Below are 14173 nucleotides of genomic sequence, written 5' to 3' on the forward strand. Positions count from 1 at the left end.
GTGACATTTTTCCCAATTAAGTACTAGGTTTACTTTTACACATCGTTCTAGAACTCTTTCTAGGTTCTCAAGGCATTCTTCAAAACTTTGTCCGCATACGAAAAAATCATCCATAAATACTTCCATGATGTCTTCAAGAAAATCGGCGAATATTGCAATCATGCACCTTTGGAAGGTTGCAGGAGCATTGCACAAGCCAAACGACATTCGTCGATAAGCGAAGGTACCAAAAGGACATGTGAACGTTGTCTTTTCTTGGTCATCAGGATGAATTGGTATTTGAAAGAAGCCTGAGTAACCGTCTAGATTGCAGAAATGAGAATTCTTGGCTAATCGTTCTAACATCTGGTCTATGAATGGTAAAGGAAAATGATCTTTTCGGGTTGCTTTGTTTAGCTTTCTATAATCAATGCACATTCTCCATCCTGATTCGATTCGTTTGGTTATGGTTTCTCCTTTTTCATTTTCGATAACTGTTATACCTCCTTTCTTTGGTACTACGTGTACAGGACTAACCCATTTTCTATCGGATATAGGATATATGATACCTGCCTCTAATAACTTCGTTACTTCCTTCTTCACTACCTCACTCAGGATCGGGTTTAGTCTCCTCTGATGTTCCCTAGAAGTTTTACAGTCTTCTTCTAGCATGATGCGGTGCATACAAATAGAAGGACTTATCCCTTTTAGATCGGTGATGTTGTATCCTAGTGCGGTCGGATATTTTCTTAAGATATGTAGGAGTTTTTCGGTTTCGAGTTTTCCTAGGTCTGCATTGACTATCACGGGTCGTTCAAGTTCTGAGTCTAGGAATTCATATCTCAGATTTTTGGGAAGTGTTTTCAGGTCGAGGGTAGGTTTCTTAAGGCATTGCGTAGGATCCGATGTTACTGCTAAGCATTGGTTCAGTCTGTCTTCTACACGACAGTCAGTTAATTCGTCATTTTCTAATTCTGTTTCTTTTATGCATTCATTGATGATATCCATGAAGTAGCATGTGTCTTCTATTGCAGGTGCTTTCAAAAATTTGGAAAGAATGAATTCAATTTTCTCTTCTCCTACTTCGAAAGTGAGTCGTCCTCGTTTTACGTCTATGATAGCACCGGCGGTTGCTAAGAAAGGTCTTCCTAATATAATGGGGGTAACTTCATCTTCTCTTATGTCCATAATTATAAAATCGGTTGGAATGTAGAATTGACCTATGCGCACGGGAACGTTTTCAAGAATTCCTACAGGATATCTAACGGAACGATCTGCTAATTGCACAGACATTTTAGTTGGTCTTAATTCTCCCATTTCAAGTCTCTTGCATATGGACAAGGGCATAACACTGATACCGGCTCCTAAATCGCATAAAGCTTTGTCTATGACAAATTTTCCTATGTGACAAGGTATAGAGAAACTACCAGGATCTTTAAGTTTAGGAGGCATATTCTGGATTATAGCGCTACATTCAGCAGTGAGTGTAACGGTTTCGCTATCTTCAAGTTTCCTTTTATTAGAAAGAATTTCTTTTAAGAACTTAGCATACGAGGGCATCTGTGTAATAGCTTCTGTGAAAGGAATGGTGACGTTTAATTGTTTCAGTAGGTCAACAAATTTTTTAAATTGGCCCGCGTCTTTGGTTTTAATTAGCCTCTGAGGATAAGGGATAGGTGGTTTGTAAGGCGGTGGAGGTACATAAGGTTCTTTCTTTTCTACGGTTTCCTTATTACTCTCTTCCTTTTCCTTAGGTTTATTTTCTTCCTCAGTTGGCTTTTTAGAGTTTTGGTTTTCAATTCTAGGATCAGATGATCCTTCTACCTATGTTCCACTTCTTAATATAATTGCATGAGCGTGGCTTTTCGGGTTAGGTTGGGGCTGTCCAGGAAATGTACCAGTTGGGGCAGAAGTAGGCGCTTGTTGTTGAGCTACTTGTGAGATTTATGTTTCCAGCATTTTGTTATGGGTAGCCAGGGCATCTACTTTACTTGCTAGTTGTTTAATCTGTTCGTTAGTGTGTACATTCTGGTTTAAGAAATCTTTATTGGTTTGTTGTTGAGAAGCTATGAAGTTCTCCATCATGATTTCCAAGTTGGATTTCCTAGGAACGTTATTGTTAGGTGTAGATGGGGTCGGCTTTTGATATCCAGGAGGTATAGCTGGGGCTTGATTGGGAGCTTGTCCTGGTGCGTATAAAGCATTGTTACTCTTATATGAAAAATTAGGATGGTTCTTCCAGTTTGAGTTATAAGTATGCGAGTAAGGATTTCCTTGTGCATAGTTCACCTGCTCTGCTTGGATTCCTGTTAGGAGTTGACAATCTGTAGGAGTGTGACCTTAGATTCCACAGACTTCGCAATTTTGAGTCACGGCAACCACGGTGGATGGAGGTGATACATTTAAACTTTCAATTTTCTGGGCAAGAGCATCCACTTTTGCATTAACATGATCAAGGCTACTTATCTCGTACATGCCAGTTTTCGTTTGAGGTTTTTCTACCATTATTCGGTCGCTTCCCCACTGATAATGGTTTTGGGCCATGCTTTCGATAAGTTGATAAGCGTCAGCGTAAGGTTTATCCATAAGCGCACCACCTGCGACGGCGTCTATTATTAATCTTGTGTTGTATAAGAGACCATTATAGAAGGTATGGATTACTAACCAGTCCTCTAAACCATGGTGTGGACAAAGTCTCATCATGTCTTTGTATCTTTCCCATGCTTCGAAAAGAGACTCGTTATCTTTCTGTTTAAATCCATTTATCTGGGCTCTTAACATAGCTGTTTTGCTTGGAGGAAAATATCGGGCAAGAAAGACTTTCTTCAACTCATTCCATGTGGTGACTGAGTTGGAAGGAAGAGACTGAAGCCATCTTCTAGCTTTATCTCTTAACGAGAAAGGAAAAAGACGAAGTCGAATTGCCTCTGAAGTGACACCATTAGCTTTAACAGTATCAGCGTATTGAACAAATACGGATAAATGAAGGTTTGGATCCTCGGTAGGATTTCCAGAGAATTGATTCTGTTGCACTGCCTGTAACAGCGAAGGTTTAAGTTCGAAGTTGTTTGCTTCGATTGCGGGTGGAGCAATACTCGAATGCGGCTCGTCTTGCGATGGAGCGGCGTAATCTCGAAGAGCACGAACTGGTTCTGCCATCTCGGGTATCGGCGAAGGAAGAAGATTTTTGAGATCAGGAATTTCGATTGGCGGAAGATTGTTTGCAGCACAATACTCCCGAATTCGTCGTATGACTCGGAGATATCGTTCAACGTCGTTGATTCATAAGTAATACGGTTCGCCTTGTGAGCGAGTGTGTGGCATACAAATCAACGAAAAACAAGAAAAACTAAAAATAAAAATTGCCTTAGTCTCTACAGCGTAACAGAAGAGTTACGATATCGACTAAATAAAAATCCCCAGCAACGGCGCCAAAAACTTGATCGCGACTTTATGAGTCTATTGGGGTATTAACTGCAAGTGCACAGTCTAATCGCGTAGTAATAAAAGATATCGATCCCACAGGGACTTATGAATCGATATACCGTTTTCTAAGGTTACTTCGTAAAGCTATGGCGGATGATACTTTGATGATTAGGGGGAAAAGTAAAACTAAAATAAGATCTAGATTAAATATCAAATAACGCGGATACCGGTATGTAGTTCGTCGTAATTAGGGAATCAAATCTTCGTTGGTTTCTTAGTTTTAAAATAAGTCCTTTCATTAGACACCATTGATTAAAATTTTTTTCTCAAACTCTCGCTCTGTTGAATAGACTATGATTTTACCTTAACGTATGCTCTCACTATTTAGTTAAAACTAAAATCACTTTTTGAAAACAATAGAATCTATAGAAACTCTTTTTAAGAAAATGTTAACCATTTAAACACCCTCGTCTCAAACTCTCGCTCTGTTGACTTAGATTATATGATTAAAGTTAAATGCTTAACTCTCGTCCTCACATTTAACCTTTAAAAATACTTTTTGAAATTGATTAGAATTTAATTAACTCTAAAAATTGCTTTCGCCCTGATTTAAAATTAATGTCCAATTTACACTGTCCAGTTAAAAGCTCAAACTGTCGTTCTATTGATTTTAACTTCTTTATGTCTTTTACTCTCGTACAAAAACTTTGGTATTAACCCTGTAAATTGAGACCATAAAAAGAGTGACTATATCTTTAATTAAATTTAAACCAACTTAGTTTTGATTCCTTTATTCCGCTTGCTTTACATACCGATACCTAAGTTTATTTAGCCGGACATGCTAAACAAGCCTAAACAATAATTATGCTTAAATATAGCCATATCAGACAAACAGTATAGATAAACAACAGTACATAGCATATATAAATTAAAACAATAAATTAATGAACCTGTAATATTAATAGAAATCTTGATTATTCCTAGCTTCGATGCTTGAACACTCCACCATAGACCGGTTGGATTTGTTCTTCACAATCTTCGATCAGACAGTAAAATAAAGGCGAAGGAATAAAATACTATGATCTAACGTAAGGTTAGATCCAGTAAAAGATACACAATAGTTTCCGGTGTAGAAACTATTGTGAGAAAATTAATTGAATGCTTTGAAAATTGACTGGAAAAGAAAAGGAAATAAAAATTGCTAGGAAAGTAGAGTGCTGGAAAATTAAAAAGCAGTAAAAATAATGCACGGTGCCGAAAACTGGAAAATTGAGAGAGAGCTACAGGGTTCCACCACTGGTCCTATTTATACCACTCCACCAAGTGACCTTTTCTTCCAACGTCCTTCAGTAGCTTTTGGTCACACGTCAACTGGTCAAGCGAAGAAAAAGGTGAACGTGCCTCTGTTACGCTTCTGTTACGCGTCAAAGCCAAAAATATAGGAATAAGGTGTGACGCTCGTCACACCTTGTGTGGCGCTCGTCACAGCATCACAACGCCTCTCCTTTTGTAGTTGTGGGCTGGGCTTTAGTGGATTGCTTTTTATCCTCTTTTTGCACCTCCTTTTCTTTCTTTTTCACGTATGCTTCAAATAGTGTGACCTGAAATAAATAGAAGGAAAATACCAAGTAATATCGAATCATATGAAATAAATCAAATCAAATGATAATATAATTTAATTAAATCGAGTCCAAAAATGTGATATTATTTCATGTTATCAAACTCCCCCATACTTAGACTTTTGCTTGTCCTCAAGCAAGATACAATGTATAAATCGATTTGAAATATTAGCCAGATGAAATTTCCAAATACACATCAATTCGTAGTAGGTTGCAAGTAAATCTCGTTTAAAAATAACTTGAGCTTAATCCTAACATCAAAAACTACCGTTACAACCTCAGATAACCCCACCTTATGCAAACCAGTTCGAGTTACGCTATTATAGCTATCCTAGTTCTTTTACTCTTATTTCACCCGTTTTCATTCTAGCGAAATCACATTAAGCCCTTTATCTTTTCGCGCACATAGTGGAGTAACCGGTTAGCGATTCTGATTCCCTTTTTAGCTGGAAGTTCTGGTACATAAGTTGGATAACTTCAGTATTTAGTCCATTGTAAATTGCGGGGGATCAGACCGTAGTTCGCCCTACCAAGTTCAGCACCAGAAACCGCTGAACCAACTCACAGTGGATCGTTCATACAATGTTTTTGTAGGGTCCACAACCTTTGATTTAAATGATCTGGTAAGGATCACCTAACTTAATTAGTGAATTTCCTTATATATATATATATATATATATATATATATATATATTTTGTTGTTTTGGGAATCATTCACTTATATTCATCGGCTCTCCACGTAGTTTGCTATTAAGATGGTGCCGACTTCTCGTATAAACTACTCGGGGTTACTATAAAACTAAAAGTTCAAGGGATTGGTATAATAGGTACTTTTCCCGATCTAACATGTTGAGGTTTTTAGAGCGTTGGGGCGGTAATAATTTTCGTCTTAATTTTACTCAAGTTTGATAAAATAAGCAACCTTTATACTTATTGAGTGTGTTAAGTGTTAATTTTTTTTTTTGGCTCAAGAAAATTGAGGGGAAAAGATAATACAAAATTTTCACACTAGGGACTCGACTTAAAATAAAATATTATATTTAGATAAGGGAAATAACAATGAAGGGAAGATAACATACTTGAAAGAGGAATGTTGGAAAAGAAGTAATCATAACGGAAACAAAGTTTTTCCCCTCATACTTAAGTGAAACATTGTCCCCAATGTTTTAAAGAAAAGCGAAAAGAAAGGAAAATAAAATAAATATGCTCAATAAATGGTGTGGTTTAGGGAGAAATGGAGTGTAGGTATTTATAGGAAAAGTTTTTGGAAGTTAGAAGAGGAGTGGGTGAGAGAAAAATAAATGTGGAGGAATGTGAGTGGGATGGAGTAAAGAGGTGAATGAATGGGGAAAATAAAAAGGTGGGGGGGGGGGGAACTGTCGTGTCCCCAACGGTCACCAACGTTCACCTATTCTGGAGCTGTCACGCTCGTGACAGAAGGTGTTACGGGCGTCACATGCACTTGCATGACGACCGTGATGGCTTGTGTGACGCTCGTCACACCAGTCAGCTTGCAACGGTCACTTACGTAGGTGCTTCATAATATGTTTTTATTATTTTATTGTTTTTATTTTGTTTTGTTTATGTTTATTATATTTTGCTATTGTTATATTTTTGAACTGCCATGCATGCTACTCTACTACACACCATAGTGTATATATATTTTTCTCTAATAGGCTATGTAAGTAGCATACAGTAAATATCATTATTGATAATTGTAGGTACTGCATAAATAAAATTGAACCAATAATGCAATAGTTTCATAAAATAAACATAATGTAACATTTGAAGGTAAAAGAAAACATGGAAAAACAAATACTAAGATTAAAATAATGTTAAATGAAACTATAGATTCCCTAAAACTAAAACTAATTAACTAAAAACTTCTAGCCACTTGCAGGGTCTCTGGCCGGAGGAGCAAAGGCATTGACACGGCGGTCCAACTCGAGGAAATGATTTGTCATAGTGCTCATGTATTGCAGAATTTCATGTCCCATCATATTTAACTCCTCTCGCATGGCAGCTTGTTCTGACATCAAAGCTTGAATAGTGGTATTATAATCATTTCCGGGAAGATGATGTCTAAGATCTGGTATTGCTGATTCTGCGGACGGGATAGGATGAGGTGGAGAGGCTGCATCGTGGTAACCAGTTGGTGTCTGTGGATCAGACTCGGCATAAGGAATCTGGTCGTCACAAATCTCATAGTCTTGGATGGATTCAACAGATCTAACAGGAGAAGGTATTCCATCCAGGTTGTAAAGCCAATTGTTTCGGTCATGAACACTAGTCATCGGACTAGGCATTGTGAATAGGTAAACAACTTGGTTATTAATTATTAATTCAAACTCTTCAGGTCCCAGATTTCTGATAAACAAAGTGTTGAAAAGGAAATGTATGTTCATAGACTCGATGCCACAGAAAGGGTTCGAGTCAAGCATGGGTTGGCGCAATCCAATAGCATTGGCAATCATGGTTATCAATCCTCCTATTTGAATCGGTGCACGGTCAGCTTGAATAAGACGGTCGAAACTCGCCAGCATATAAGTTGCACCATTCACTGGACGGTTCTGGGAAGCACAGAATATTATGAAGAGTTCATCACGTGATACTGTGGTAATGTTTGATTTCTTTCCAAAAAGAGTGTGTGCTAGGATTTTGTGGAAGTAGCGAAAAGCCGGGTTATGTATGTTTCTAGAGAGAAACTCATGTTCCTCAGGGTCGTCATTACCCGTCAAACTTCCCCAAAAATGTTCAAGCTCTCTATATTCAAAAAGGTCTTCTTGACTCACGGTAAATGTATCAAAAGAGGTAGGGAACCCTAAAAGGTTAGTAAACTCTTGAATGTTAAACTGATACTCCATGTTGAACATCCTGAATTGAATGAAACCTCGGTTTATTCCTTTTCCATGGTTTGGTAAATAGATCAGGGAGCTAAGGCATTCTAGAGTTAGCCTTCGGTAAGTAACAAATTGTCTGCGAATAGGAGTGGTTTCCCACCCTATCTTATTCAGCAGATACAGGACACTATCTCTTAGCCCAAGTACGATCATTGCATCTTCATCAGCATAGAAGGTTGGGTGCATCTCTCTCTCAGAAAGTTCTTCAAATTTTGTCTCTGAGCTCTCCCTCTGAATTTGATACCCATACGATCAATTTGTTCCATCAGGTTAGTGTTAACTAAAGAAAAGAAAAAAAAAACAAGAATTTAGTCAGGGTTTGGCCAGATGCCGAAAGAAGAAAAGAAGAAAAGTTTTATAAAATAAAATAAATGAAGAATGAATACTAAATAAAATCAAAAGAATAATCAAAGAAAAGATAGTAAAAATTTGTGGGTTGTCTCCCACGAAGCGCTTTGTTTAATGTCGCAAGCTCGACATAAAACTAGTAAATGTTAATCTATAGATTTAGGAGACAATACGTCTAATTTCGGGACTTGCGAGTCTTCATTGTTTTCATCATAGTGATAATGATTCAGACGCTGCCCGTTTACGATAAATGTTTCCATAGATTTTCCCTTAATTCCCATAGCTCCACTAGGGAAAACATTAGTGACTTGGAAAGGGCCTGACCATCTAGAGCGTAGTTTTCCTGGGAATAACTTAAGTCTAGAGTTAAACAATAGGACTACATCTCCTTGTTTGAAAGTTTTCCTTGATATGCGCTTATCATGCCATTTTTTCGTTCTTTCCTTGTAGATTCTGGCATTTTCGTATGCGTCTTGTCTAAGTTCTTCTAATTCGTTTATATCAAGGATTCGCTTTTCACCGGCGGCCTTATAGTTTAAATTTAAATTTTTAATAGCCCAATAGGCCTTATGTTCTAATTCTACCGGGAGGTGGCAAGATTTTCCTTAAATAAGCCTAAATGGGGTTGTTCCTATGGGAGTTTTGTAAGCAGTTCGATAAGCCCATAAAGCTTCAGGTAATTTTGATGACCAGTCTTTTCTTGACGTGGCGACTGTTTTTTCCAATATCTGTTTAATTTCTCTGTTAGACACTTCCACTTGTCCACTGGTTTGAGGATGGTAAGGTGTCGCTACTCGATGTTTTACACCATACTTAAACAATAGTTTTTCGAGTATCTTAGATATGAAATGCGATCCACCATCACTGACTACTATTCTTGGGACACCAAATCTTGGAAAGATTATATTCTTAAAGAGTCTAGTTACTACTCGTGTGTCGTTTGTTGGAGAAGCTATAGCTCCATTTTGATACGTAGTCAACCGCTACGAGTATGTACTTGTTACCGAAAGAAGGTGGAAAAGGTCCCATGAAATCTATTCCCCACACGTCGAAAATCTCTACTTCCAAAATGCCCTTTTGTGGCATTTCGTCATGTCTAGATATGTTTCCTGTGCGTTGACATCTATCACATTTCTTGACAGCAGCATGCACATCCTTCCATATGTTTGGCCAATAAAGACCGGCTTGTAGGATTTTAGAGCAGGTCTTGGATGTACTTGCGTGTCCACCATAAGGAGCGGAATGACAATGTTGGATTATACTTTCTATCTCTTCTTCAGGTATACACCGACGGAAAATACCATCGGGGCCTCTTTTGAAAAGTAAAGGGTCGTCCCAATAATAATGTTTTATGTCATGGAAGAATCGTTTCTTTTGTTGGTAGGATAAATCAAGTGGAACCATTCCGGCGGCTAAATAATTGACAAAGTCGGCGTACCATGGTGTAACGCATACAACCAAGGTGGTCTCTACCCGTTCATCAGCTCTATTTTCTTCCAAATTAGCTATAAGTTTATCGTACGAGAAGTCATCGTTGATCGATGTTCTTTCCGGTTCCAGATTTTCGAGTCTAGAAAGGTGATCTGCTACTACGTTTTCAGTTCCTTTTTATCTTTGATTTCCAAATCAAATTCTTGTAACAACAAGATCCACCTTAGGAGTCTAGGTTTAGCGTCCTTTTTTGTTAGGAGGTACTTAATGGAAGCGTGGTCAGTGTAAATGATTATTTTTGCTCCGACCAAGTAAGAACGAAATTTATCTAGTGCAAATACTACTGCTAGAAGTTCTTTCTCGGTCGTGGCGTAATTCATTTGTGCTTCATCTAGAGTTCTACTTGCATAATATATGACATGAAGTTTTTTATCCTTTCTTTGTCCTAAAACAGCGTCTACGGCGTAGTCACTTGCGTCACACATTATTTCGAATGGTTCATTCCAATCCGGAGTCTGCATTATGGGCGCGGAGATCAATGTTTGTTTAAGTGTTTGAAATGCTTCTAAACATTTATTGTCGAAGATGAATTCAGCGTCTTTCATTAATAATCCGGTTAGAGGCTTAGTTATTTTAGAGAAATCTTTAATAAATCGTCGATAAAAACCGGCATGTCCTAAGAAGCTTCGTACTTCTCTCACAGTTTTCGGAGGTTGAAGGTTTTCGATTACTTCTATTTTGGCTTTGTCTACTTCAATTCCTCTATTTGATATGATGTGTCCTAAAACAATTCCTTGTTGTACCATAAAGTGACATTTTTCCCAATTAAGTACTAGGTTTACTTTTACACATCGTTCTAGAACTCTTTCTAGGTTCTCAAGGCATTCTTCAAAACTTTGTCCGCATACGGAAAAATCATCCATAAAGACTTCCATGATGTCTTCAAGAAAATCGGCGAATATTGCCATTATGCACCTTTGGAAGGTTGCAGGAGCATTGCACAAGCCAAACGACATTCGTCGATAAGCGAAGGTACCAAAAGGACATGTGAACGTTGTCTTTTCTTGGTCATCAGGATGAATTGGTATTTGAAAGAAGCCTGAGTAACCGTCTAGATAGCAGAAATGAGAATGCTTGGCTAATCGTTCTAACATCTGGTCTATGAATGGTAAAGGAAAATGATCTTTTCGGGTTGCTTTGTTTAGCTTTCTATAATCAATGCACATTCTCCATCCTGATTCAATTCGTTTGGTTATGGTTTCTCCTTTTTCATTTTCGATAACTGTTATACCTCCTTTCTTTGGTACTACGTGTACAAGACTAACCCATTTGCTATTGGATATAGGATATATGATACCTGCCTCTAATAACTTCGTTACTTCCTTCTTCACTACCTCACTCAGGATCGGGTTTAGTCTCCTCTGATGTTCCCTAGAAGTTTTACAGTCTTCTTCTAGCATGATGCGGTGCATACAAATAGAAGGACTTATCCCTTTTAGATCGGTGATGTTGTATCCTAGTGCGGTCGGATATTTTCTTAAGATATGTAGGAGTTTTTCGGTTTCGAGTTTTCCTAGGTCTGCATTGACTATCACGGGTCGTTCAAGTTCTGAGTCTAGGAATTCATATCTCATATTTTTGGGAAGTGTTTTCAGGTCGAGGGTAGGTTTCTTAAGGCATTGCGTAGGATCCGATGTTACTGCTAAGCATTGGTTCAGTCTGTCTTCTACACGACAGTCAGTTAATTCGTCATTTTCTAATTCTGTTTCTTTTATGCATTCATTGATGATATCCATGAAGTAGCATGTGTCTTCTATTGCAGGTGCTTTCAAAAATTTGGAAAGAATGAATTCAATTTTCTCTTCTCCTACTTCGAAAGTGAGTCGTCCTCGTTTTACGTCTATGATAGCACCGGCGGTTGCTAAGAAAGGTCTTCCCAATATAATGAGGGTAACTTCATCTTCTCTTATGTCCATAATTATAAAATCGGTTGGAATGTAGAATTGACCTATGCGCACGGGAACGTTTTCAAGAATTCCTACGGGATATCTAACGGAACGATCTGCTAATTGCACAGACATTTTAGTTGGTCTTAATTCTCCCATTTCAAGTCTCTTGCATATGGACAAGGGCATAACACTGATACCGGCTCCTAAATCGCATAAAGCTTTGTCTATGACAAATTTTCCTATGTGACAGGGTATAGAGAAACTACCAGGATCTTTAAGTTTAGGAGGCATATTCTGGATTATAGCGCTACATTCAGCAGTGAGTGTAACGGTTTCGCTATCTTCAAGTTTCCTTTTATTAGAAAGAATTTCTTTTAAGAACTTAGCATACGAGGGCATCTGTGTAATAGCTTCTGTGAAAGGAATGTGACGTTTAATTGTTTCAGTAGGTCAACAAATTTTTTAAATTTGCTCGCGTCTTTGGTTTTAATTAGCCTCTGAGGATAAGGGATAGGTGGTTTGTAAGGCGGTGGAGGTACATAAGGTTCTTTCTTTTCTACGGTTTCCTTATTACTCTCTTCCTTTTCCTTAGGTTTATTTTCTTCCTCAGTTGGCTTTTTAGAGTTTTGGTTTTCAATTCTTGGATCAGATGGTCCTTCTACCTCTGTTCCACTTCTTAATATAATTGCATGAGCGTGGCTTTTCGGGTTAGGTTGGGGTTGTCCAGGAAATGTACCAGTTGGGGCAGAAGTAGGCGCTTGTTGTTGAGCTACTTGTGAGATTTGTGTTTCCAGCATTTTGTTATGGGTAGCCAGGGCATCTACTTTACTTGCTAGTTGTTTAATCTGTTCGTTAGTGTGTACATTCTGGTTTAAGAAATCTTTATTGGTTTGCTGTTGAGAAGCTATGAAGTTCTCCATCATGATTTCCAAGTTGGATTTCCTAGGAACGTTATTGTTAGGTGTAGATGGGGTCGGCTTTTGATATCCAGGAGGTATAGCTGGGGCTTGATTGGGAGCTTGTCCTGGTGCGTATAACGCATTGTTACTCTTATATGAAAAATTAGGATGGTTCTTCCAGTTTGAGTTATAGGTATGCGAGTAAGGATTTCCTTGTGCATAGTTCACCTGCTCTGCTTGGAGTCCTGTTAGGAGTTGACAATCTGTAGGAGTGTGACCTTAGATTCCACAGACTTCGCAATTTTGAGTCACGGCAACCACGGTGGATGGAGGTGATACATTTAAACTTTCAATTTTCTGGGCAAGAGCATCCACTTTTGCATTAACATGATCAAGGCTACTTATCTCGTACATGCCAGTTTTCGTTTGAGGTTTTTCTACCATTATTCGGTCGCTTCCCCACTGATAATGGTTTTGGGCCATGCTTTCGATAAGTTGATAAGCGTCAGCGTAAGGTTTATCCATAAGCGCACCACCTGCGACGGCGTCTATTATTAATCTTGTGTTGTATAAGAGACCATTATAGAAGGTATGGATTACTAACCAGTCCTCTAAACCATGGTGTGGACAAAGTCTCATCATGTCTTTGTATCTTTCCCATGCTTCGAAAAGAGACTCGTTATCTTTCTGTTTAAATCCATTTATCTGGGCTCTTAACATAGCTGTTTTGCTTGGAGGAAAATATCGGGCAAGAAAGACTTTCTTCAACTCATTCCATGTGGTGACTGAGTTGGAAGGAAGAGACTGAAGCCATCTTCTAGCTTTATCTCTTAACGAGAAAGGAAAAAGACGAAGTCGAATTGCCTCTGAAGTGACACCATTAGCTTTAACAGTATCAGCGTATTGAACAAATACGGATAAATGAAGGTTTGGATCCTCGGTAGGATTTCCAGAGAATTGATTCTGTTGCACTGCCTGTAACAGCGAAGGTTTAAGTTCGAAGTTGTTTGCTTTGATTGCGGGTGGAGCAATACTCGAATGCGGCTCGTCTTGCGATGGAGCGGCGTAATCTCGAAGAGCACGAGGTGGTTCTGCCATCTCGGGTATCGGCGAAGGAAGAAGATTTTTGAGATCAGGAATTTCGATTGGCGGAAGATTGTTTGCAGCACGATACTCCCGAATTCCTCGTAAGACTCAGAGATATCGTTCAACGTCGTTGATTCGTAAGTAATACGGTTCGCCTTGTGAGCGAGTGTGTGGCATACAAATCAACAAAAAACAAGAAAAAATAAAAATAAAAATTGCCTTAGTCTCTACAGCGTAACAGAAGAGTTACGATATCGACTAAATAAAAATCCCCAGCAACGGCGCCAAAAACTTGATCGCGACTTTATGAGTCTATTGGGGTATTAACTGCAAGTGCACAGTCTAATCGCGTAGTAATAAAAGATATCGATCCCACAGGGACTTATGAATCGATATACAGTTTTCTAAGGTTACTTCGTAAAGCTAAGGCGAATGATACTTTGATGATTAGGGGGAAAAGTAAAACTAAAATAAGATCTAGATTAAATATCGAATAACGCGGATATCGGTATGTAGTTCGTCGTAATTAGGGAATC

The 14173-nt window shown here is 38.4% G+C and overlaps 2 non-coding genes across 2 annotated transcripts; both read left to right on the top strand.

Moving 5' to 3' along the window:
• The first annotated feature begins 2653 nt into the window (after positions 1–2653).
• LOC127099854 (small nucleolar RNA R71) lies at positions 2654–2760 on the top strand. The gene has a single exon (XR_007794321.1). It is a non-coding gene; the product is annotated as a small nucleolar RNA R71 (small nucleolar RNA).
• A 10404-nt stretch (positions 2761–13164) lies between these two features.
• LOC127099855 (small nucleolar RNA R71) lies at positions 13165–13271 on the top strand. Its single transcript, XR_007794322.1, has one exon. It is a non-coding gene; the product is annotated as a small nucleolar RNA R71 (small nucleolar RNA).
• The last annotated feature ends 902 nt before the right edge of the window (positions 13272–14173 follow it).

Source organism: Lathyrus oleraceus, chromosome 6, assembly GCF_024323335.1.
Source record: "Lathyrus oleraceus cultivar Zhongwan6 chromosome 6, CAAS_Psat_ZW6_1.0, whole genome shotgun sequence".
In the NCBI taxonomy this organism is placed as follows: Eukaryota; Viridiplantae; Streptophyta; class Magnoliopsida; order Fabales; family Fabaceae; genus Lathyrus; species Lathyrus oleraceus.